This window comes from Zonotrichia leucophrys, chromosome 13 (assembly GCF_028769735.1).
Source record: "Zonotrichia leucophrys gambelii isolate GWCS_2022_RI chromosome 13, RI_Zleu_2.0, whole genome shotgun sequence".
NCBI classification, from domain to species: Eukaryota; Metazoa; Chordata; class Aves; order Passeriformes; family Passerellidae; genus Zonotrichia; species Zonotrichia leucophrys.
Window position 1 is genome coordinate 9467735 of NC_088183.1, and position 22792 is coordinate 9490526.

Genomic DNA, 22792 nt, shown 5'->3' on the forward strand with positions numbered 1-22792 from the left:
CCTCCCTCCCGCACCCGCGCAGCGAAGTTCCGCGGCCGCGGGGCGTGGGAACCGCGGGGGGGGGGGGGACGCGGAGGCTTCGCGCCGGCACCGCGGCCGCTCCGGAGGGGCGAGGAGCGGCGGGTTGGGGATGCACCGCAACACAGGAACCCCCCCGGGCCGGGCGTGTGTGCCTGTGCGTGTTCCCCCCAAAAAACTTGGCAGAGTTTCCGCGGAGAGGTGCGGAGCGGCGCGGCGGCTCCGCGCGGGGTGACCCTGCCGTGCGCGCCCCACACGAGCGCTCTGGGTGGCTCAGGGCTGCCTGTTGCCAGCTGTTTTGCACAGGATTAAAAACAACGACAGCAGTGCTTTCGGGATAGAAACGGCTTCTTAAATTAAAATAATAGTAATAATAATTGGATGTAGAGCATATATCTGCCCCGACTCCCAGGGGCCCTACAGAAGTTGGCTTGAACTGTTTTAAACCAATGCTGCAGAAGATTAAAATTCAAGTTAAAGACCCTCTTTCAGTGACAATCTGCCATCATCTCTTTTGATTCATTAAGCTGGTCAGCCCTAAAATTGTGATTTACCAATTATAAACCATTAGGAACCAGAGCTACAATAGCCAGATGCTCCCCAACTTACATCCCTGTTGTGGCTTGTTATAAATTACCAAACTTGAATGAATTAGGCTGTAACTTTCTGCCTTGGCAGTCTGTGTTGGATGTTTTCCAAAGGTTCCAAGTCCTTTGGCACTTCCAAGGATGAAAGCAGAGTAGGGGAAGAGCATCACTTTGGTCATTCTTGAGCTTGCTGTGGTTCTTAGGACTAACACTAGAAATAAGGTCTTGAAATTTGGCATGAAGCAGCCTTTTATGGTCTTGTAGATAAATCCACCCAAATTAGTCCTGTTACTGGGCTTTGAAGAGCAGTTCACCACACAGCAATAAACATGCCCAGTTCTGGCAGCTGAAATCTCTCAAAATGCTGCTCTTGGGGCACCTGCTGCTTCAGGTGCTCGGAGCCCTCTCAGCAGCCCCCCAGGGAGCAGGAGACACCAGCTACTGACTAAAAAGCATTTCCTTGGATTACAAGAGCAGTGGGATTCATGAGAACAGACCCTGACAGGACTTCACCTGCAGGTCCCACCCCATCTACAGCACAGTCTGCCTTAAGAGATGTTGTGAAGGTCACTGTGTTACCTGGTCTGGACATGAGAGGTGTCCAAAGTGAGGCATTCCATACCAATTTCTGGAGATTTACTTGTGCACACATTCTCTAATGCAGTTCTTAGTTACACTGTCACAATCTGATTTCTCTGTGACACCTGTGCAGCACGGTTCTGTTCTGTAAGTCAAAAAGGAAACAAATTTTGGCCGTGTTCTCATCTTACCTGCATCACCAAAGACTGCCCAAGGAGTGATGCAAGGGCTGCAGGACACAGGCAGACTGTGACAAAAGAATAAAACTCTCCCAAAGAAGGAGATTCTTTACGTGCCCTTGCCACAGGCTGTGTAACACTCCAAGTCATTAACCCAAACTTTTGGCTGCTGATGGCTGTGTTGCCCTCACTGTGATGCGTGGCTGGAAGCCTTTAGCCTGAATTGCTGACATCCATCTTTGTGCAGCTGGAAGCAGTGGGTGCTGTGCTTGCATGTATGAAGTGCTGTATCATGTTAAATGCTCTGAAAACGCAGACGTTATGCTTTTCAGATGGAGTACCCTGAATTAGTCAAAACTGACCTTAATCCATCCATGTGTCACTCTGACCCATCTTCAGAATGAGTGTTTGGGGAGGATTAATGAAGGTGCTGAAGCACTGAGGCAGTCTAGTGGAAAGTGCTGTAGAAAGAGCCATGAGGAAATTAATAATTCTGTCTTTTGAGGAACCTGCAGGTCCCTGCTCTGGTCCTGTGCTGCATGCCACAGCCTCACCACCCTCTGGACCATTTCTCCAGGATTTCTGGAGTACACCTCTAAAGAAGGTCACAGCAGGACATGACAGGTCCACAGCATGCCTGGTTGCACCCTCAGTAGATTTTTACAATCCAGAACTTGAGCACCTTGCTCTGCTTTGAAAACTGCACGGAGAAGTATTGGAGCTGTATTTTCTATTGCTGTGAAATCCAAAAGTGGTCAGACATGTGAATAATGCTCTGGATAACGTGCTGTGCCTGGGCTCATGTGCTGAACAATCGGCATTGCTGAGCCCCTTGCTGACCATCTCACTGCACACAGCCATGCAGAGGGAAAAGAGTATCTGCACATGCAACTGAAGTCTTGTTCTGCTTCAGCAAAAGGGTGTACATGAAGTTGCACTGACAAAGTTCAGACATTTCTGCTTTTTGAGTACTCTCATTAAGAGATTTTTGGCTACCATATATGCACACTTAAACACAGTTTGTGTACAGATGCATAAACGTGGCACACGCAGCACCTGATGGATGGTTCTCCAGAAAGGTCATGTGTATGTTACATACAACACTCAGTTTACATAGTATGACATTTATGTAACACTTATGAAGAGCTCTGACAGGGTGTTGCAGGGTGTTGTCAGTTGGCATTTGCTAAGAGAGGAAATAAATCTAATAATAAAAACAACAAAAAAAAAGCATTTTGGAAGAAACAATACTGCACAAATCCTTTAAAAGGACAGAATTGTCTGCACAACAAAGGCTTGGTTGATTGATGCTAAAATAAGCAGTTATGCAACAAGTAAGAAATACGATCTCCAGGGAAGAAACCAGCAACATTTCTCTTTCATCTTCATTCACCGGCGCTTATTTTCGCAAACCTGAAAGGAAAAATATAGGCAGCCTTTCGATGATGAGCACACAAGTAGAATTAACAGATGTTTTGAAGTGAAGGACAGAGTCTCTGTGAGTTTTCTGTGAGTTCTGCAGAGTTATCCCATCACTTACCCTGAGTCCCCCAAAATGCTGCAGAGCTGTCACTTCAGGGCTGCTTTCCCACCTTGGAGGAGCATCCTGCTGCAGAGATGAGGTGTGAGTACCTGAATTTTAGGGGTGAATTAGCTCACCTTAGAGCTACAAAATTGTTAAAGCAACTTCAGGAGAACAAGCATATGAAATAGTTACTCTTCAAGACATTGATTGAAAAATACCTCTCAGTAAGAGTTGAGACCAGTGAAAATCTCAGTGCAGACAGGAGAGAGAAGGAGGAAAGCCCAGTTGCCATGTTGGCATCAAATTTGATTGCCATAGCTCAGGAGAACTAGATGGATGGGACTGGTCCATGGGAGTGCATGTAGTCCCCAAAGAGAGCAAAAATCATATGTCATTTTGAAGATCTTTAGAACTATTCTGTTTTCTGACAGGGAAAAGGCCACGAGGGGAGCTCAGCTCCCTCAGCCCATTCCTGCTGTGACACCCACCCAGGACTGGTGCTGGGTGTGGGAGGACATCATGGAGCAGGGAGATGCTCCAGGGACAGAGAGCTCCTAGAGAACCACACAGCTTAAAAACGGCACAGGAGACACACAGCTACTAATTCACTGCCTTAGATGCCCTCTTTTGAGGCCTCTGGTAGCCAAAAGTCATCAAAACACCTCATGGCTACTTTAATTCCTTTGGAGGACCAGGGCAGTGCACAGTCATTCCAGGAGGGCAACGCAAAGATGATAAAGAATCTTGCTCCATCCATATCCCAGCTGGGGTCATCCAATATCCCGGCTATAGTCAGGATATTTGGTTTTTATTAAAATATGTGTTAATTTGGACAGTGGTAAGCAGATGCAGTAGAAGGAAAATGACAAGCTCTGTTCTAAATGACAATGATAATAATTCACATCTTTGGGAATGAACTATGACAGATAACAGAGAGATGGCTGCTATGGTCATTATATAAACTAATCCCTTCCTAAACTAACCCCTTTTCTTTCTTATTCATTCTGCATAATTCTTTTCCTCTCTGAAGCTAAGGAAATACACTATACTTACAGGAGAAAAAATTTGATTTGGCAGATCAGTGGATAGTGAGATTTTGTTTGCAGTCTCAATTACCTTCACTAGCTGGAAATTTGGTATGAAAACAAACTGTAAATTAAAAAAAAAAAAGTAGATGATATAGCATTACAAATGTCCATCCCCTGACAGATAGCTCAGTAATTCTCTGTGTTCTAGCAACAGCTGCTTTAATATCTTTCAAAGAAATGGCAGCCTCACAGTGTCTGAAGGGATTACCTTTAAGGAATGCATCCATAAGTGGCTTTGTGCAAAGATACTCACGCTCTTGTGGGGTTTGCACTGCATTTTTTCCTGCCAAATTTCAAGATTCCTTTCTTTTTGTTGTTGCTGTTGATTTTCCTGTTTTCTTTGAGTTTGCTGCTATTGCTGAGTGCATCCAATACACCTCACATTTCCTGCATTCCCCAGAGTGGAAGAGCTGGGGCTTTTAGAGGGCTCTCAAGGTAGATTGGGGAAAGTGAGGACCATCAGTGGTCAGGTGAACAGCTTCAGTGCCCTTCCTGGCTCAGGAGAGCTGCTGTAGCTCCTGCTGCTTCTGAGGGATCCTTGGGCATCTCAGCAGGGTCCCCTGCAAATCCCCTCCTGCCTCCCTTTCCTTTGCTGCCTTTTTGCTGGATTCTCACACTTTCCATGCATGATGTGGTGAGGGGATAACACAACTCCTTGGACCACACAGGGCTTCATGGGAAGATATTTGACTGCTACAGACAAAACTCTGTGGTTCTGGGTGATGGATGGTGAAAACAGAAGTAGATTTTAATAATTCAATTAGAAGGGACGTGCAAGGAACATCAAATTCAGCTGCCTCAGTAGCTCTGCTGTTCCTTGTGAAAGGCTGTCCCTCAAGCAGAACATGCCATTGCAAGCCCTTGTCCTGCCCAATCCCACCCCACAACACAGAAAAGACCAGCTGAGGTGTAAATGCTGTCGTGCTTTACTCCCTGAGCAGGCCAGCAGAGCCTTCCTCCTGCAGTGTCCTGCCTTGGGAGGGAGGTTCACAGTCCAGTGACAGGGAGAGTCCTCATACCTGCACATCCCACCATGGAACATGCAATTACTCTCCCAATTCAGAAAAAAAAGGAGACATTAATGATCCCAGTCACAACTCAATGCACCATTTGAGTGAATGGTACATATGCTAAACAATACATGCATCAGGACTGCATTAATCCACATTTCATATGGATTCCCTCTAGACATTCAGTTCATAACCAAGTTGGCTATTTCCCTGTATTTCTCTGGAGTTGGAGGGTGTGAAAAAGACATTTCCATTTCATTGACTAAGTTCCCAAGGGGAGAGTTTATGAAAGTGCAAGTGCATAATTTACTGCCTGACAGGATGAAGATGGTATCTGGTTTTAAAAAAATAGTGCACCCTGAAAAACAAAATTGCTAGAACAGACATTTGTTTTCCTTAAGTACCATATTTTAGAAGCATTTAATTTAGCTTAGAAGCACCGTTAAAAATATATGCATTGTAAATTGCAGCTGTATAACAAGATATTTATCAGATAATGTCACTGAATAGTCTCCTGTTGCAATATAAATGCCATGGCATTTATAGAAAATAAATGTTGAAGTAGTGAGCTTTCTTTTCAAAGTGGAAAACCATTATCTCATCCAGAAGTCATAAATAAAATTATGAAGGTTTGCTTACAGGGTTGGTTTTAACCATAGGGGGGCTGACATGGACACTCCATCAGTGTTCCCATGCAGCAAACCCAGCCTGGATGAGGGAAGCACATGGAATGGGAAACAACATCTCAGAAAGACCTGAGAGTAGCCAGAAGGACAAGTCAGCTGCTAATGCATTTGAGGAGAAGAGATAAAGATTGCAAGTCGAGGATTTCTTGATCTACAACTGAACATGATATTTATAATGAGATTCCTGCAGCACTCTCCTGGCTGCATGAATTTATCTTTCTGTGGTTCTGCTCCTTTAACCACTTTTTGAATGGTTCACATGGTGTATTGCTTGCCTCTTTCTCTCTCTCTTTTCTCTCTCTGCATTTTTCTTTGGACAAACTGAATCCACTGATCCTCTTCCATGATCATACTCGTAGGAAATTACTGGTTACCTGCCTTACCATGCTCACTTCTTCCTCACACACTTTGGTCTGCCCTGTAACATCACGCAGGCAGAGCTGAGGCTGGATGTGCTGAGCTGAGCCAAATCCCTCTTTCTGCTCACCAAGTTCCTCCATCCATCCATCCATCCATCCATCCATCCATCCATCCATCCATCCATCCATCCATCCATCCATCCCATCTCCCAGTCAGATGAGCAACGCACACCTGCACTGCTCATTGTCAAAAACATTTTATATGATGAATGATATATGTCTGAAATAACTTTTACATCCAAGAGTGGATGGATGGATGGATGGATGGATGGATGGATGGATGGATGGATGGATGGAGGGACAGCTGATCCACTGGCACATCAGCCATGGAGGGGAAGCAGAACACATCAGCAGAACACACCACACAACAGCACCCAGGTGTCTGGGCCATGTTCAGGAGAAGATAAGTCAGTCTTGGTAGCTCCTTGGAGAGGGGGGTCTCATACTGAGCATTTCCCATCTGTAAACACTGAGGACATCTGGGCTTTGCACCATATTAATAACATATCACAGGAAGAAGAGCATGGAGACTTGTTAAATCACCAATTCTGTCATCTCCTGGGACAGGATTACAGCCCTTCTGCAGAGGATGCTACTGATTTGAATTTACCTTTTCCCTTTGAAAGTAGCCACTCTTTGCTACCCCTTCCAGGCTGCTGAGCAGCCCCACATCTGCCTGAGCTCCATGGATGGGCTTTGGTGAGCACCACAGATGACAGGCAACCATTGAAGCAACAATTCCTGTGCTCCAGGACTTTAACACATTGTATTTGCAATGCATCCCCCCTTTATAGTGCTTGTAATCTTCAAATCAATCCTACCTGGCAATGGAAGTTTAACATTAATGACTTTCTTATTATGGATGGAAAAACCTTTCAGAGCTAATGAGCAGAAACAAGATCGCTTGGCTCCTGGCTGAGGAGGTGACTCCGCGGTCAGGACCAACACTTGGAGCAGAGCTCCACAGTGCTTGCTTTAGCACAGCCCCAAGGGTTTGTCTGGCAGGTTACACTGCCTCTGCCTTTGGAGCTGAGACCTGAGGTCAGAAAATGCTTTAAGGCATTCAGCTCCTTAAAATAAAGATATCAGGAAAAGGGTCTTCCCCTGGGGGAAGGCTGAGAACAGGAACAGGCTCCCCAGGGAATGGTCAGGCACCAAGCCTGACAGAGCTGAGGAGAATTTGGACGATGTCCAGATTTCCTTAGGACGACACCCTCAGGCACATAGTGGGATTTCTGGATTGTCCTGTGCAGGGCCAGGAGTTGACTCGATGATCTGTGTGGGTCCCTTCCAATGAGTGCTGTCAGCAGGGAGGAGGCAGCTGCCCATCACCTTCCCTGCAGCAGGGGCTGAGACTGTGGTCCCAGGTGAAGCCTTGCTCTCCCCAGCCAGGGACAGCTGCTGAGGTGTGAAATGGGAGGGGGTTCAGTTTAATTTTATCTTGACAGCCAGGAGAAATCAGGACCCGACCAGTTTTACATTTAATTTCCAAGCTGGTCCCGCAGGGCAGGAGGAGCGGGTGAGGCAGCGAGGGTGAGCTCCTGCCCCAAGCGTGCCAGGCATCCCACATGCCCTGGGGTGGTGGCATCTGCCCTGGCATACCTCAGGGAGCAGCAGCCCGAGCCTGGCTGCTGGAGGAAAAATAAACAGCTCCAGTGAGTCACAAAGGCAGGCGGCATATGACGGGGACAGGTACTTATGCAAATAAACTGTTAACACCCAGCCAGACAGAGCTGATAAGCCTCCTAGGCCAGCTGGAGGCTTCTTCATCCTGCTGGGGGGAGGAGGAGGAAAACACAGCTCTAGGACAACAATAGGAAGCTGAAAAGCAGGAGCAAGGCAGCTCTGGAAAGGTTGCACAGGGATGCCTGGTTTGGGTACCAGTCTGCTGCACCCTGCCATGCCAGCGTGTCCCTGGGCTGCTCTGCTTCCAGAAGCATCCTGCTGTGCCAGTGTGGGTTGGTGTGTGCCGTGGTGCCCAGCACTGAGATCTCCTGGGGGTGCTGGGCACAGTGACAGGAACTCCCTCACAACCAGGGCAGCAAGGTCCTACAGCAAAGTTTGGGATTCAGCAAGGTCCTGCATCCTGCAGCACAGTTTGGGATTCAGCAAGGTCCTACAGCACAGTTTGGGATTCAGCAAGGTCCTGCATCCTGCAGCACAGTTTGAGATACCCCAGGCTGTGGCACAGGGGCTTCATGGGGAGCTGCCTTCCCCTGTTTGGAATATCCCTGTAACTCTTCCCCCTGCCCTCTCAGCTGCCCAGTGCCCTCAGAAGCATGAATGAGGCAAATGATCCTTCTGTGACACTGCTGGGGATCCCCCAGAATCCCCATATCTGGCCTGGCTGGGCTGCTGATAATCAGATAGAGGGGTTTAAAATAATCAAGCCTAAGCAGCTGAAAACCAAACTGGAATAGGTAATGGGGTCAGAAAACAAACCCTGCAGGGCACAGCCGGGGCTCTGCAGGGCACCACGCACACTCAGGGTGGGCTGAGCTGGGAGCTGTGCTGCTTCCTCAGGATGCTGCCCAAAACCTAGAGTCTCCCAAACCCTGCACTTTTCTGGCAGTGGGAAAGCTGTGCATAAGATCCCAAATGTATCACAGGGAGACCTGAGAGCCAGGTGGCACCTTCTGGCCCCTCTGCAGCCACCACCAAAAGCCTGAGTCAAAGAAGAAAGGATTTGGCTGCCCCAGAGCTCTGTTAGTCCCAGCCCCAGCAGCTCAGAAGGACACCTCCCTGCTCCTGTGGCATCATCACCCACTCCTCATTCACTGGTCCCCATCCCTGCTGGCTCTGCCAGCACCTCCACCTGCCTTGCCTGGGGCAGGGCAGAGGGACAGGAGCACCAAGAAAAAGGGGAATTATTAAGTTTAGGGAATTTGTTTTGCCCGCTGCTCAGATTTCCAGCTCGGTTTAATGACGTAATGCTCCAATGGTGAGAAGCCAAAGTTTGCCCTTCCTGTGGTATTCCCTTAGGAAAAGCACATTACTGCAATGTAAAACTGAAAATTGAAACAGGCTGGTGCTTCACCAGAGAAAATGCCTCTCCCTTTTCCCTATTCAGTGAGGCGGGGATGAATGTTGTGAGGTTTGAAAGAAAAACTGAAAAAGCCTTTAATTAATCCCTGGAGGCTAAACCCTGCCAGATATGGACAGGATTTCTCCTCTGCCTCCTTTTCGGAGCAAGCACACGGAGCTGCCTTCCTGCTGCGGCTCTTTCCGGGGGATTCTCAGGTCCCAGAGGAGGATCCACAGCATTTTACTGAGCTTTTTTATGGAGGGAATGGCTGCCAGGGAAGCCTCACTGCTGCCCCAGGACAGTGAGGAGACAGGGAGCCCCTGCTCAGACTTTTGGAAGCTTTTACCTGCTGGGAGGAAACTTTTCCAGTTCAAGGTCAGGTCTGTTTGTCTTCGCTCCTGACAGACGTAAACTGTTATGCAATATTCAGGAAGTCACTTTTATCAGACTCAATTCAATTTCTAAGATTAAGAGCATGGAAAAACAAATACTAGTGCTGGATGGAAAGTGCTGGCACTAACCAGTGCAGCGCTGTTTGGACAGGGATTGCTAATAGGGTATCTCTTATTCCCACAAGTCGGTAGGAGCAGGTCACAAAATATGTGCTGCTTTTTATGGGGGGCTGATGAGGAGGAAAATTAACCCTTGCTTAGAGGGCAGAAACCATAGAAAAATTTTTTTTGGGGAGCAACTTCTGTGCTTGCTACTGCAACATCTGGGATGTAAATCCAGGGCTCAGCCCCTGGCACAGGGCAGAGGATTGCTTTGTTAACACCTTGCCCTCTGCCTGGCAGGGCCGTGGCTGCAGGACAGGTAAAAGCTTTGCTCACAAGGAAAGCTTTTACCTGTCCTGCAAGGAAACAGAAAAAATACAGAGCAGGTGGAATTTTCACAGGGATCATCACTTGGCACAGCACCACGGCCCCATTCAGAAAATGCGCTGGAGAAAAGAAATCTCAACTTGCAGAGGGAAATCTGTCCTAAGCAAGATGCAAGCTGGTCCTACGACCCAGAAGTCCTGAAGTCCTTTAAGAAAAGCACCAGGAACTGCAGTGGAGGAGGATGGATCATTTGATCCATGGAGATCCATGCCAGGGATCACACCAGCCTCAGCCCAGAAGACATCCCTGCTTTCATGACACTTTTTCCAACCAAGGCCCTTATAAAGTTTCAACAATAACCACTATGGATATTAGTTCAGTGCTTTCTGTTGGTACAGGAAAAAAAATTGAAATTTAGCTTCCAGCACTGCAAATTCCCTTAATTCATTACCTTGTATATTGATATTATACCCAGAGAAAGTTAAAATGTAGAAATAAGGAGCTCTGGATCTTGATAAAAGCTAAGGGAGAACCTGAGGTTTGAAAGAAAACCATTAGCAATAGCAGATTTGCAAGTTCAGCTGTGGGAAGGACCACAAAATCCAAGCACATGCTATATATCTTCTTTTTATTGACTGCTTTGTGGGAAGCTGCATTTCTTGTTGGAGTTGGGAGCTACAGCTTGCACTCTGTGTTGATTTTGATTATAGAGTGGTGGTAATTAAACCTCTGGAGCATTAAGTTACCATTTTAACCAAATGCCTGCATTTTATCTTGATGGGAAATTGAGAGCGAGACTCAGATTTTCACAGTAAATAAAAAGTGTTAGCTGTTTCACAGATAATCCTTTTCCTCAGCTTATGTATGAGAAAATCCTCCTGTACAGCTTCTTCCAGCTTTTTGCAAAGGCACACACTCCTTGAAGAACCTCAGCAGCAGGCCTGCCAGCTTGTAAAATAATAATTATAATCATAATGTGCCTCCTTAATGACACTTTTAATCCAGAGACCGGCATCCTTATCTCCATGTAAGCAAACAGAAGCATGCAGAATTTTGCTCCAGTGATAGAAGTGCCAAGGTCAAAGTCAGGAGTTCCCCAGCACCCAGGTTCAGTCTATCAGCAACATCCCCTGCCTGTCTCTGGGGTAACACTCTTATCTGCAGACAGATAGGGAAGGTGCAAATCTGGTTAATTTTTAGACAGTTCTGTGCTGACAGGCACAGGTCTGCCTGGCTGCACACCTGTAGCTCAGGAATTGGGCAAATGCAGCCATTTCAGGCCGTTCCTGTCACTGTGCACCATCCTGACAAGTGGCTGAAACAGGTGAATCCCTTCAATCCAGTGTTTTACTGCATTTAGCAGCAGCATTGCTGAAGTAAGGCTGAGATGCTCAGCAGAAGGCAGCCAGGCTGCAGTGTGTGTGCAGGCAGGGGCATTAATGCTCTGGAGATCAGTGATTCTGATAATAAACAGTGCAGAGCATTGGGCTCAGCCCTTTCAAAGAGGAGCCCTTGCCACAGAGCCTTTCATCCTCTGCTTTGGGAGTAAAGTGCATCCTCCCTGCCCAGAGCAGCAGCAGGTTTGCCACAGGGAGTTTGCAGGATTTGCAGCTGCAGAGGCAGGGATTACTCACCCAGAGGCTCCTGATGCAAATGTGCTGCTGTCACCGGGATGGCAGAGGCAGGAGCTGGAATTCAGGCTGCTGGAGATGCCCACGTGTGTGTGCCACGCACAGGGACGGGCACAGGGCTCCTCTGGGGCTGTGTGTGTCAGCAGACAGTGCTCCTGCAGAGCTGTGGGTCCACTGGTCACACTGGAGCCTCGGGAGCTGCATCTTTTGGTGGGGACAGAGTCTGGGACTGCATCACTTCACCTTCCTCATCACCATCTGTGGAGAGGAAATGTCTGTCACAGCTTGTGGGGACAGGTCCAGAGGCTCCTGGCAGCCTCAGAGAGCTCCTGGCTGCCTCAGGAGAGCTCTCATGGGGAAATGATGCTGGAGCACACAGAGCTGCTCCCTCCTCAGCACGGCCCAGGTGTGATCCACATCTCCTGCCAGGGATCAGGAGCATCCCTGCTCCTCGCATCCCATCCCATCCCATCCCATCCCATCCCATCCCATCCCATCCCATCCCATCCCATCCCATCCCATCCCATCCCATCCCATCCCATCCCATCCCATCCCACCCCAGCTGCAGGAGGAATTTGGGGTCTCCTTGTGCAAACCCTGAGCCCAGGCTGTGATGAAGGGTTCCCCACACACCAACACAGGTGTTGCTGCTGTGGTGGGGAGCTCAAATAGAGTCAGGCAGCTTCCAGTTTGGAGATGATCACAAAGAAGTCACTTATTTTGGAGAAACCTTGAAGGAGTACAAGTTATTCTATTCTTATCTAATAAAGGTAATGAAAAATGAAGGAAGTATTGCTGCTGGTGCTGCTGGATCCAGAATTTCACACCCATTGTACCATACTGAGATATGATGCCCTCAAAGTGTAACTGATAAATCCCCCAAACCAATTCCAGCTGTTCTACATTCTGGTTTTATACTCCAACACAAACAAACCAGAAAAATCAATGTAAAATCCCATTTTTTTTCCAAACCAAGCACACTAAGGAAGGAAAACAAATCCACTTAACATTTCTAGATGTAAATATTTAAGGTAAGAGAAAGAAAAAGCTGATAATCAGCTTCTCCATTTGACAGCATAAATATAAAAGTGCCTTCTTTGAAAAATTCATCTGAGCATTATTCTGCATTCTGACATTAAGGGAAATGGTGCCTGATTGCATCTTTTCCCAGAAATGGTAAACTGCTCTGGTGGTTTGGAAAAACATAAGTAAGAATCAATTTTTCAATTATTTTTCTTTTTTTCCACAGACCGCTGCCATTTTTTATTTGAGTGATGGCCAGGGTTATAAAGCATAAACCACCACAAGACAAAATTTTCTCAGAGTATTTTTCTGCTATGAACTTCTGGAAATATCAAAAGAAACCAAGCTGGTGTGGAGCTGGTGTCCCATGAGGAAGAACCAGGCTGGGCACACCCACATCAATGTTTTGTGACTCTGGGTGAGTGACCAGAATCAGCTACAATATTGGAAAAAATTCATTAATCAAAAAATAAATTGGGGAAATACCCAAATAACTCAGAAAGACTGCAAGAGTTCTGTAGAGCAGCCCAGACAGTGTTTTCCACCCCCCAGTCAGTCAGGAATTGTTTTCTGCCATTCTCCTTCTTTTCTCCATTTCCTTCTCAACAAAGTGATACCAGGCTGGATTTCTTGGAACTGTGTCTCAAATTCACTCTTTTTATCATGTCTAAAACTTTATTTTTTAAAATAATCTCCTCCAAGCCTCTCTCTTCTTCCATCAGTTATTACAAACTTCAGCTTTAGCAGCTCCCCTCAAGGCCACATCAATTCACTCCACAGCCATACCAGCCCTTCAGTTACATAATTTACGAGCTTCTTGCCTCCTAGTCTTTATTCCTGTTACCTTTGCACATCTCCTCTTACCTGGCTGAACCAACCACCTACCCACACATGGCCAGCCCACAACCTTTGCCCCACCAGGCTCCGTAATGCTGCTGTCAGCTCCTTCCCAAGGCTCACACTCACATTCTGCCCAGCTTTCTTTTGAGCCTGGGAAAACCATCCTGATAAAATCTGAGCAGCCACTCCTTTCTCCTCCTTCAGAACTATCCTCACAGCTCACTTCTGCCAAAATCCCAGCCAAACCTGGCTTCAGCTATGGCTGGGCAACGTGAATCAGGATTTTCTTCCTTCCTTTCCTTTCCTTGCTCCCTGTCTCTGCTCTCAGCTAAGCATTAGGCAAACCAAATTATGCTACCGAAGAAAGGTCATTGCCATATATGTATATGGGAATTTATATTTATATTTATATTTATATTTATATTTATATTTATATTTATATTTATATTTATATTTATATTTATATTTATATTTATATTTATGTACACACACACATATATTTTGTGTGTGTGCATGTGCTGTGTATCCCCTTGGCTCCAAGTGCCTGTAGAACAGAAACAGAAGACCCTCAGATCAGGGATTGCCTTTTCCCCTCCACTTTTCAGAGCACCTTGCAGAGCCATGGCTAAGTTCCTGTACAGGCTCCCAGAATATGAACATGGGCTGATAACAGAGCATTCCCTGGGGGAAAGGTGCAGCAGAGCTGGGAGCCACCAGTGAGCTGCAGCTGGCACTGGCACAGAGCAGAGGGGGACAGGAGATCAGAGTGATCAGACAAGGGCCTGGAGTGTCAGGATGAGGGGAAATGGCTTCAAACTGACAGAGGTTGGTTATTACAAGAAATTCTTCTTTGTGAGGGTGGTGAGGCCCTGGCACAGGTTGCCCAGAGAAGCTGTGGATGCTCCATCCCTGGAAGGGTTCAAAGCCAGGTTGGATGAGGCTTGGAACAACCTGATCTAGTGGAAGGTGTCCCTGACCATGGCAGGGGTTAGAACTGGATGTACTGTAAGGTCTCTTCCAACCCAAACCATTCTATCATGATTCATTGATGACTGATTAATCAATATTACAGTTAAAATATCCTTCATGTAGTAAAACACTTGAATTAATAAGAATTAAGCACAGAGGAATGAGGTAGAAATGTCTCACATACCTTTCCAGTGGCTCCAGGACATGATGAATCTGAGAAATGCAGCTGAGGTGTGAGGACACAACCAGAGTAACTGTGCCAAGGTGGGTGTGTACTGCCCAAATGTCCCTTTACCCGTTGTCATGACATGGGACAAACAGCAGGTTCCACATAACACAGGGCCAGGTGTGTTCCCAGAAAAGCTGAAGCCATGGCCAGGTAAGAGGCTTGGTGTGTGTGCCAGAGTGGATGTTGCTGTGGTTCCAGGTAAAATATTGTGCATAAAACATTAGAGGTGGGGAGATGAGTAAATCACTTGGCTGGACAGGATTGGGACTTACAAAAATCCTATTAGGATGTCTTCAGTGTCCAGGTACCCTTAAAAAAGCGTTTCTAAATAAAATTAGGGGTTTTATAAGCATAAACTGTGTAGTTTCTGTGACAAGAGTGAACTACAAGAGCAGAGAGCACTGAAGCTGGGTGTACAGGTTAGGATTAAGGTTAGGAAGTGACTCCCAGCACACTCAGAAGCTTCTGTAGCTCCCTGGCCCACAAAGCTCAAACCCAGTTAGCTCAAACCCACATTCCCTGCACTTAAACCAAACTTCATTTCCAACAAAAAACTCCCAGAGTTTTCAGCCTTAACTTCTAAACCAAACCCATATTCCAACAGCTAAAATGTCAGAGCTAATTAAGAAGAGGAAGCCATGCATAAAGCAGCCAAGATGTGCATCTGCCACCAAGGAGAAACCCATTCCTGCCGCGCGTGCCAGCCCCGGCGTGCACACCACGTCCTCCCAGAGGCTGAGGGCTGGCTGGCAGCTTGGGCAGCCCTGAATGACATGCTGGAGTGCTGACTTCCCTTGTGGTTTCCAAAAAAAAAAGCCTTAAACCCATGATTTTCAGTGATGCCCAGGGGTGTGTTTAAGGAACAGCCAAATTCCACCCTGCCTGCTGGAGCAGCTCTGGTGGGGTTGCACAGCAGATAAGAGACCTCAACCTCAGTGTTTGGGCAATTAGTTTTAACCATCATTATATAATATTGATGTCATATTGACTCCACATATATATGCTGGCACAGGGACTGGAATTACATTGATTTATTAAGTTGATAGCGTGCACCGGTGCCAAGCTACCAGGTCATTGATCAGCTGCCTGGGCTGAACTTCAGTGTGTAATTTCCAGCACAATGTGACTGATCAGCAATACCATAATTGGTTGCAAATGTCCTTCCTTCTATTTGTTTTGTTAAGTGGCTTTTTCATTAACACAGCAGAGCCAAGAAAATAAATATGACTTTACTATTGGACTGCAGGCAGAGAATAGCTGAGAACTGAATGCAGACTGGGGCAGGACTGTGCAATATTGTCAAGCCAGCACTCCTCACTCCATTTTTTAGTTATAAATTTTCTATTTTGCTGCATTTTAGGCCCTGATTGCTTCAGAAGAGATGGCCTTTGGCTAGAAGGGACTTGGCTGACATCATGTCCAGTAAAACACAAATTTATTGAATTCATGCCCCCAAATGCCCTAAGTCAATAGGTTTATTATTAGGCAAAGCCATGATGTCTCTACTTGGAATATGGCCCTCAGATGTCCCTGCTAAGAGAGCAAAGTTCAGTTCCTGGGAACAGGCTCTCTGCTCCTTACAGCAACACCCAGGCATCTGCACCAGCTGGAAAAGTCAGAACTGGGCTCAGAGACTTCAAGGGAGGTGGCACCTCCCTCCTGAGCACCAAATCCAAGGCTGAACCAAGCAATGGGTCCCTTCTCCAGTGCCTCATCCCAGCTCAGCCCTGCACATCTGCAGGATCTACATGAAATGGGGTTTGCTCTTTGAGACAGCAAAAAGTGCCAGATATTGTCTGGACCTGAGCTGCAAAGTTCCTGAAAATATTGACTCAAGCATTGTGTCTGTGAGCGAGTGCAATTATTTGAACAGGAGAAAGTGAGCTGCAGTGGCACCAGCTATCCCATGAATTATCTTTGTGTATCAGATTACTGCATGCCCTTTCTGATTTCCAACAGATATAGAAATCATTGTCTTCTGGCTGTGGGACTCCTCAGCACCTGCTTTTAAATGCTCTTTCCACCTCTTATTTTACCCTGTTCTATCAATGTCAGCCCATTTCTGGCTATATTCGAAACATACATAAGTGTGTATCTGGAGTAGTGGTTATCTGGTGACTTCACAGCAATGGAACATTATCACAGACCTTTCACATGAGTCACCACAATGCATTAGAGGAGAAAAGGCAATAAAAAAATAAATGTCAAAAAGAATGAAGGTATTGAGTGAGGAGAGAAGAACCAATCCATTATTTTTCACTATTTTCAGCAGTTTAGGACTCTATACTTTTATACTTTTCATCCACTGGACTCTGCCAAATAGAGCCATTGTTTCTCTCCTGCTAGCTCCCTGAAAATATCTGGCAGTGGTTTACTCCAGCATGAATAAAACTAAAGACTAAGCTACTTAACCAATGTGTGTTCTTTGAAGTGCTGGATTTGAATCTCCAGGATACCAGCATGTTGCAAGCAGGCACAGTTCATTAATGCTGCTGAAACATTTCCTCAAATCAGGATGGAAGTGTTTGATACCCATTGTTTTATTTTCAGCTCAATTCAGTTGCAGGTTTCAGAGGGCTGCTGGGGATGATGCAAGTTTGACTGAAGCAGTGGTGAACATCACTCCCTACCTGTTCAGGGCATACAGGGCTGAGGACTCTGATTTTGTCTACACTTTTTATTATAAAGAGCTCAGCATAGTCATTACTCAGCAAGTAACTAAAAGAAACAGGTTTGTAATTTGGTTTGTTCAGAGGGCTGTAAATTATTAGCATTTACTATGCCCTGGTGCGTGTACAAGCCAGGGAAAACACCCTTCATGTAAGGGCCTGTCTGCAGCTTCTGCTCAGAGCATTTGCTCCCTGCATGGGGTCACAGAAACATCACTAATGTCCTGAAGCAGCAGGTGCTTCCTCCACATTTCATTTTGGATGTGCTCCTCAGTGCCTGGACCTGCTGAGCCCCTCCATTCCCATCCCAGCCCGGCTCCTTCCCACATTGCTGACAGCTCCTGTCCCATCAGACTGCTCCTTCCAAGGCCTAAATCCCAATTTCACAGGAGCTCTGCCTCCCCAAAGGTCAGAGCACGGCTCCCAGCAGGGCACTCAGCAAACCAGAAGGTCTCTTTGCATGCAAAGGGCAACAGAAATCTGCCCTAAAAGATTGGAGGGGATGCATTAATTGAGCCTTGAGTCTTTTCACCCCTGCTGTTGGTAGGGAAGAAGGTTGGTTTGGTTTGCAGCTATTCCAGGAGTTTTACATGAGAGGGAAATGCTCACCAGCTCTCAATGATCTGTCAAGGGCAGCGTCTGCTTCTTGGCAGGAGCCTGTGCTGAAACACCAGCGAGCATCTCTGCCTCTCCCAGCACAGCACTGCTGCCAGTGACTAAGCAGTTTCTATAAATCAAGCTGCAGCAGAGTTCAGAAGCCTAATAATAATCTGAAAATATACAGTAATGATAATATGGTGGTTTTAATGGTGAGAAGGTCACAGATAAGTATAATAGGCATTCTGATGTTGAGACTTGTAGCTTGGTTTCAAATAATTTTAACATTCTATTTGATGTCTAGTCTTAGAGCAGCAGAAACTGGAATTAAACAATGCAATTCAAACACAGCAAAGCTGTAATCTGATTTTATGTCCTACTTCTAGCCTTGCTGCTTCACCTTTTCCTCTGAGCCCAGGATGAAGTGTTTGCCATTGCCCGTCTGGGGGCTGGAACCAGCCTGCCTGCTGGGATTGGGATGCCAGCAGTGCTGCTGCTCCCCATCCTGCTCCATTTAGCAGCAGAGGCCACCACAGCAGGTGGATGTTCATGGCTTGGCTGTGAATGTCCTCCCCAGTGCCACAAACATTGCATCCCAAATGCCTGACAGTGCCCCTGCAGCTGGCACAGGCCGAGTGCTGCCTGTTCCATTTACTGGAACTGTCTCATTAATACTTTGTTTAGATTGGTGCAACTTAATCCAGCTAATTGCCATCGTGAACCAGCAGCACATCAAGCCCTGGCTATAAAGGAACTATTGTGCTGCACCAAATGTAATCCTTCCAAAAATGTCCTGTGCTGGTACCTGCCAGTTTTCCAGGATTCCATCTGTGTGGCACTGACACAGAGGGGTTTGCAGACCTTTGATGTCCTGTGCAAACGGCTCCAGAGCAGGCACAGCTTTGCTCTGCTGCTCTTTTGGGGCAGGAGGGGTTTGTTCCACGTGTGCTCAGTACCAAGCAGTACCAGACACTGTGGCTGGAAATAATAGACATTCCCAGAGCAAGGTTAATGAAAACCTTACCAACAGCTGTCTTCATACAGGTTTTTATTGGGAGAAGCCATTTTCCTGGAGTTTCCCCACATAGTCTCAAGTGCAGTGTGGCTCAGGACAAGGCAAGCTCTCCTCAAAAAAGCTGAAGGTTCAGCTTTGGATGTTTTTTTGAGGAGGATGGGGACAGATGCTGAGCTTCTGCTGATCCAGCTCTGTCCAGTGCCATTCTTTAGACCTTTCACCTGGTCTAGTGGAAGTCTCCCTGCCCACTGCAGGGGGTGGAACTAGATGACTTTTAAGATCCCTCCCACCCAAACTATTCTGTGATTCTGTGATTAGCCAGGATTCTGACTGATGGCACAAACAAAGCAGGGACTTTGGTGATGCACAAGCTTTGTGATGGTCTGCTGTACAGAAAAAGAGGAGACATCTCTGGATGCATGAAACCATCCCACAGCAGCAGTTTAGGGAAAGATTCCTGTACCAACACCAGCCCTTTGCCCAGCAGTCATCCTTCACTGCCTGCATGCACAGAGCATTCCAAAGCTGCTCCATCGTTAGGGAATAAAGAACTTAATCCATAACGTGGCATCACCTTGCAAAACAACATCATGCTTATCAAGTATCCAAATAGCCCAGCCCCTGCATCACACTCTTGTCACATAATCAAAGACCTGAAACCCAAGCTGCAAAATAACCCAGCTGGGTGTCACTTCAGTGTGGTGGCTAACTGTTACCATGCATGATGCGTGGGTGGGGAGACTGAGGCATGGAGGGAGAGCAGTGTGCTTGGGACCCTCCTCAGGCCAGGGGGGAGAGCCTTGCTGCTCCATGCCCTGCTCCCCTGTGTGCCCACACAGCTCCTGGGCAGCCCTGCACCCCTGCCCTGCTTCACAGCGCCTGGCCCTGGCTCCCCTCAGCTCAGCTCCTCATTGAGACCAAGGGGGGCTGCAGGAATTCACCAAACCCTCCTGCTCATCCCCTGCTTTGCCAGCAAGTTCACCACCAGTATTTAGGCAAGTAAAACTCAGCCTAATTTTCTGAGTTCCTGGATGTCTGCATTGAGTCCAGAGACATCTGAGGTTCCTCAGAGCTGCTGAAAATCAGGGCATTGCTCTAGAATTAGCATTTATGTCTCTTTATATAATCTTAAATGAAGAGAATAGCAGAAGCCCACAATATCCTACCTGAGCTGAGGCTCAGCTGAAGGTGGTGGCACAGCCAAGGCACTGCAGTGGGTTACAGGAGATCCTGCAGAAATCACTTAATTTCCCTGTGCCCTATTTCCACATCTGTGAAATGGGGATAACAAGACATCATGTTGTGAGGTGCTGAGCCACCAAGAGTTATTATGGGAGCTGCAGAAGTTGCTATAAATACCTGAAGAACGAGGGCATTCAGTGTTACACTAATAGAATACAAAGGCTATAAAAGCCTTTGCATTTGAGAGATGAAGGTTTGAGATAACTACAGGAAGCTCAAAAAAATCCTCCCAGAGCTTCATCCACGGGCACTGATGTTCCCCTGCAGAGAGGGGTGGTGGGAAGGCAGAGCTTATTCTTTGCAGGGATGGGGATCTAAGAGCCTTCAAGCTGCTTGAACTTCACTTGCACAAGGAGAAGGCAGTAGTTTCAAAAGTGAGCAGCAGGGCTTTGGAGCTCACTTTCAAGTTCAAATTAGGGCAGATCTGGAGACCACAGACATTTTACCACAGCTGGGCTGGTCTCTTGGCTTTCTCATGAAGTCAGGTTATGTCAAGTCCTCTTCACATCACCCAAATAGTACAAAAAAGCTTTAGAAGACATCCATCCCAGGCTTCCCACGGCAGTTCTGGCCCTTTCCTAAATTAAAAAGGTCCTTGATTCCTGCACAGCTGTGACCTCCTACTCCTTGGGCTTACAGAGACTCTCCTGCCAGATCCAGCAGATGCAGACAAAACAAATGGGTGAATTCTAAGGAGAGGGGAGGAGAAAGACCTGCCCCAGCACAGGTGGTGCAGCAAGGCTTGTCTGGAATCACAAAGCTCCCTCTAGGTTATGGAGCCTGTTTCTGTGGGCAGCCACAGCTGGCAAGTCTGTGCAGCACAGCCCAGGAGCGAGCAGGCTCGGGCAGGGGCACAGCTCCACCTGGTTGTGCCTCCTCTCCCAAGGGGTGGTCAGCAGCCTCCCCACCGCAGAAACCCCCAGTATTTCCCCCAAGGGGCTGCAGTAGGTTGGCTTTCCTCGGTAACCCTTCCCAGACCTTTGGGAGGAGCCCATGGATGCCTCTGCACTTACTGCAAGGGAAAAATGTCTCCAGAGGAATTGTGCAGAAATGAGGATCAGAGGGATTTGGAAAGGCTAATCCCCTTTTTCCTCCATGGCTATCACCCCTGTGCAGGTTAATTTAGCAAAAAGGTGGCAAAGGAGCTTCCCATTGAGAATTTTTCCCCATGCTGTGCTGGTGGCTGTGATGAGAGGCAAAGGAAAGGGGAAAGCTGTCCCCATCTCAGCACTGTTCCCATCACCCCTCCTGGATATTACACTGGCAGCAAAAGGGAGGTGCCTCAGGCAGAAAAGCACCGTGAAAAGTGTTTTGCTACCCCCGACCTTGTCAAACAATATTTGTTCCTGGTGAGATGTTTCATTTCTCCAATTCAGCTGTTTTCCCAACAAATGGATCTACACCTTTCACTGGTTGCTTCTGCAGGTTAAAAATTGACTGAACACACTGATTTCATGAGCCCTCTGGAGCTCCAGCAGCTCCATCAAAGCTGCAATCAAATGCATTTATTGAGCACTACGTGTGAGAGGGATGAAGATGAATTGTGAGTCTCTCCCTGTTAATTGCAGGGTCTACCTGACCATCCTGCATGTGCCAGTCAGTGGGGAAGGAGAAATGAATTTACTCCTAGAGCAGCCATGGTTAAAATGTGCTGGACAAGGTCAATTTGAAGTGCTGCTCTGGCAGAGTAGCTCCCATTCACATGGGAAATGTTCAGTAAAAGGGGATGAGGACTCAGATCAATGAGTGCTGGAGCCACTGGAAAAATATGTGAAAGATTCCTGTTTAATTCCTCTGGGCTTAATTTTTATTAATTTGAATATATTACTACATAAAGGATAATTTAACTGTAATATTGTTTAATTAATCATGATAGAATGGGTTAGGCTAGAAAGGACCTTAGAGCCCATCTTATCCCAATCCCTCTGCCACACTTTCTTCTAGACCAGGTTCAAGGCCAACCTGGCCTTGAACACTTCCAGGGATGGGGCAGCCACAGCTTCCCTGGGAAACCTCTTCCAGCACCTTACAACCCTCACAGGGAAGAATTTCTTCCCAATATCTGATCTAGCAGTCAATTAATGTTCATTAAGGTGAAGAGGTGAACTCAAAATTTATAAAATACATTGTTGGATCTGCTGGAAGAAATCCTGTATGCTCATAAATCAGCAACCACCAAGGAGAGCCCCACGTCCTGTGTGGGTAAATATAACTGTATATCCAGAGATCAAGTTTTGAGCCAGTGCCCCTAAGGACTAGACTAACATATCTGGGAGGAGAAAATACTCCAGGGAACAGGTTTTTGTGCACACCCCACCACCACAACAACCCCTGGATGCTCTCTGCAGCCTCTGAGACAGGGAGGGGCTGAGCCAGCTGGACCCCAGCATGGCACAGTCTGAGACCTCTCACACTTGACAGAAGCTGATCTCAGTCACATGCCTGCAGTCAGGGAAGAGCCAGCTTTTGGGGATTTTGACTGCAGAGCTCAGTTACAGCAGAAAAAACTGACCTCAGGAAGAGTCCCAGCCTCTCTCCTGCTCTTGGGAAGAGTTCAAGGCAGGGAGTTTGCAAGGGGCAGCCTCACACTCTGAGATGGAGCAAATGAGGAATTTGGATCTAAAAGCCTCCAGACTCTGG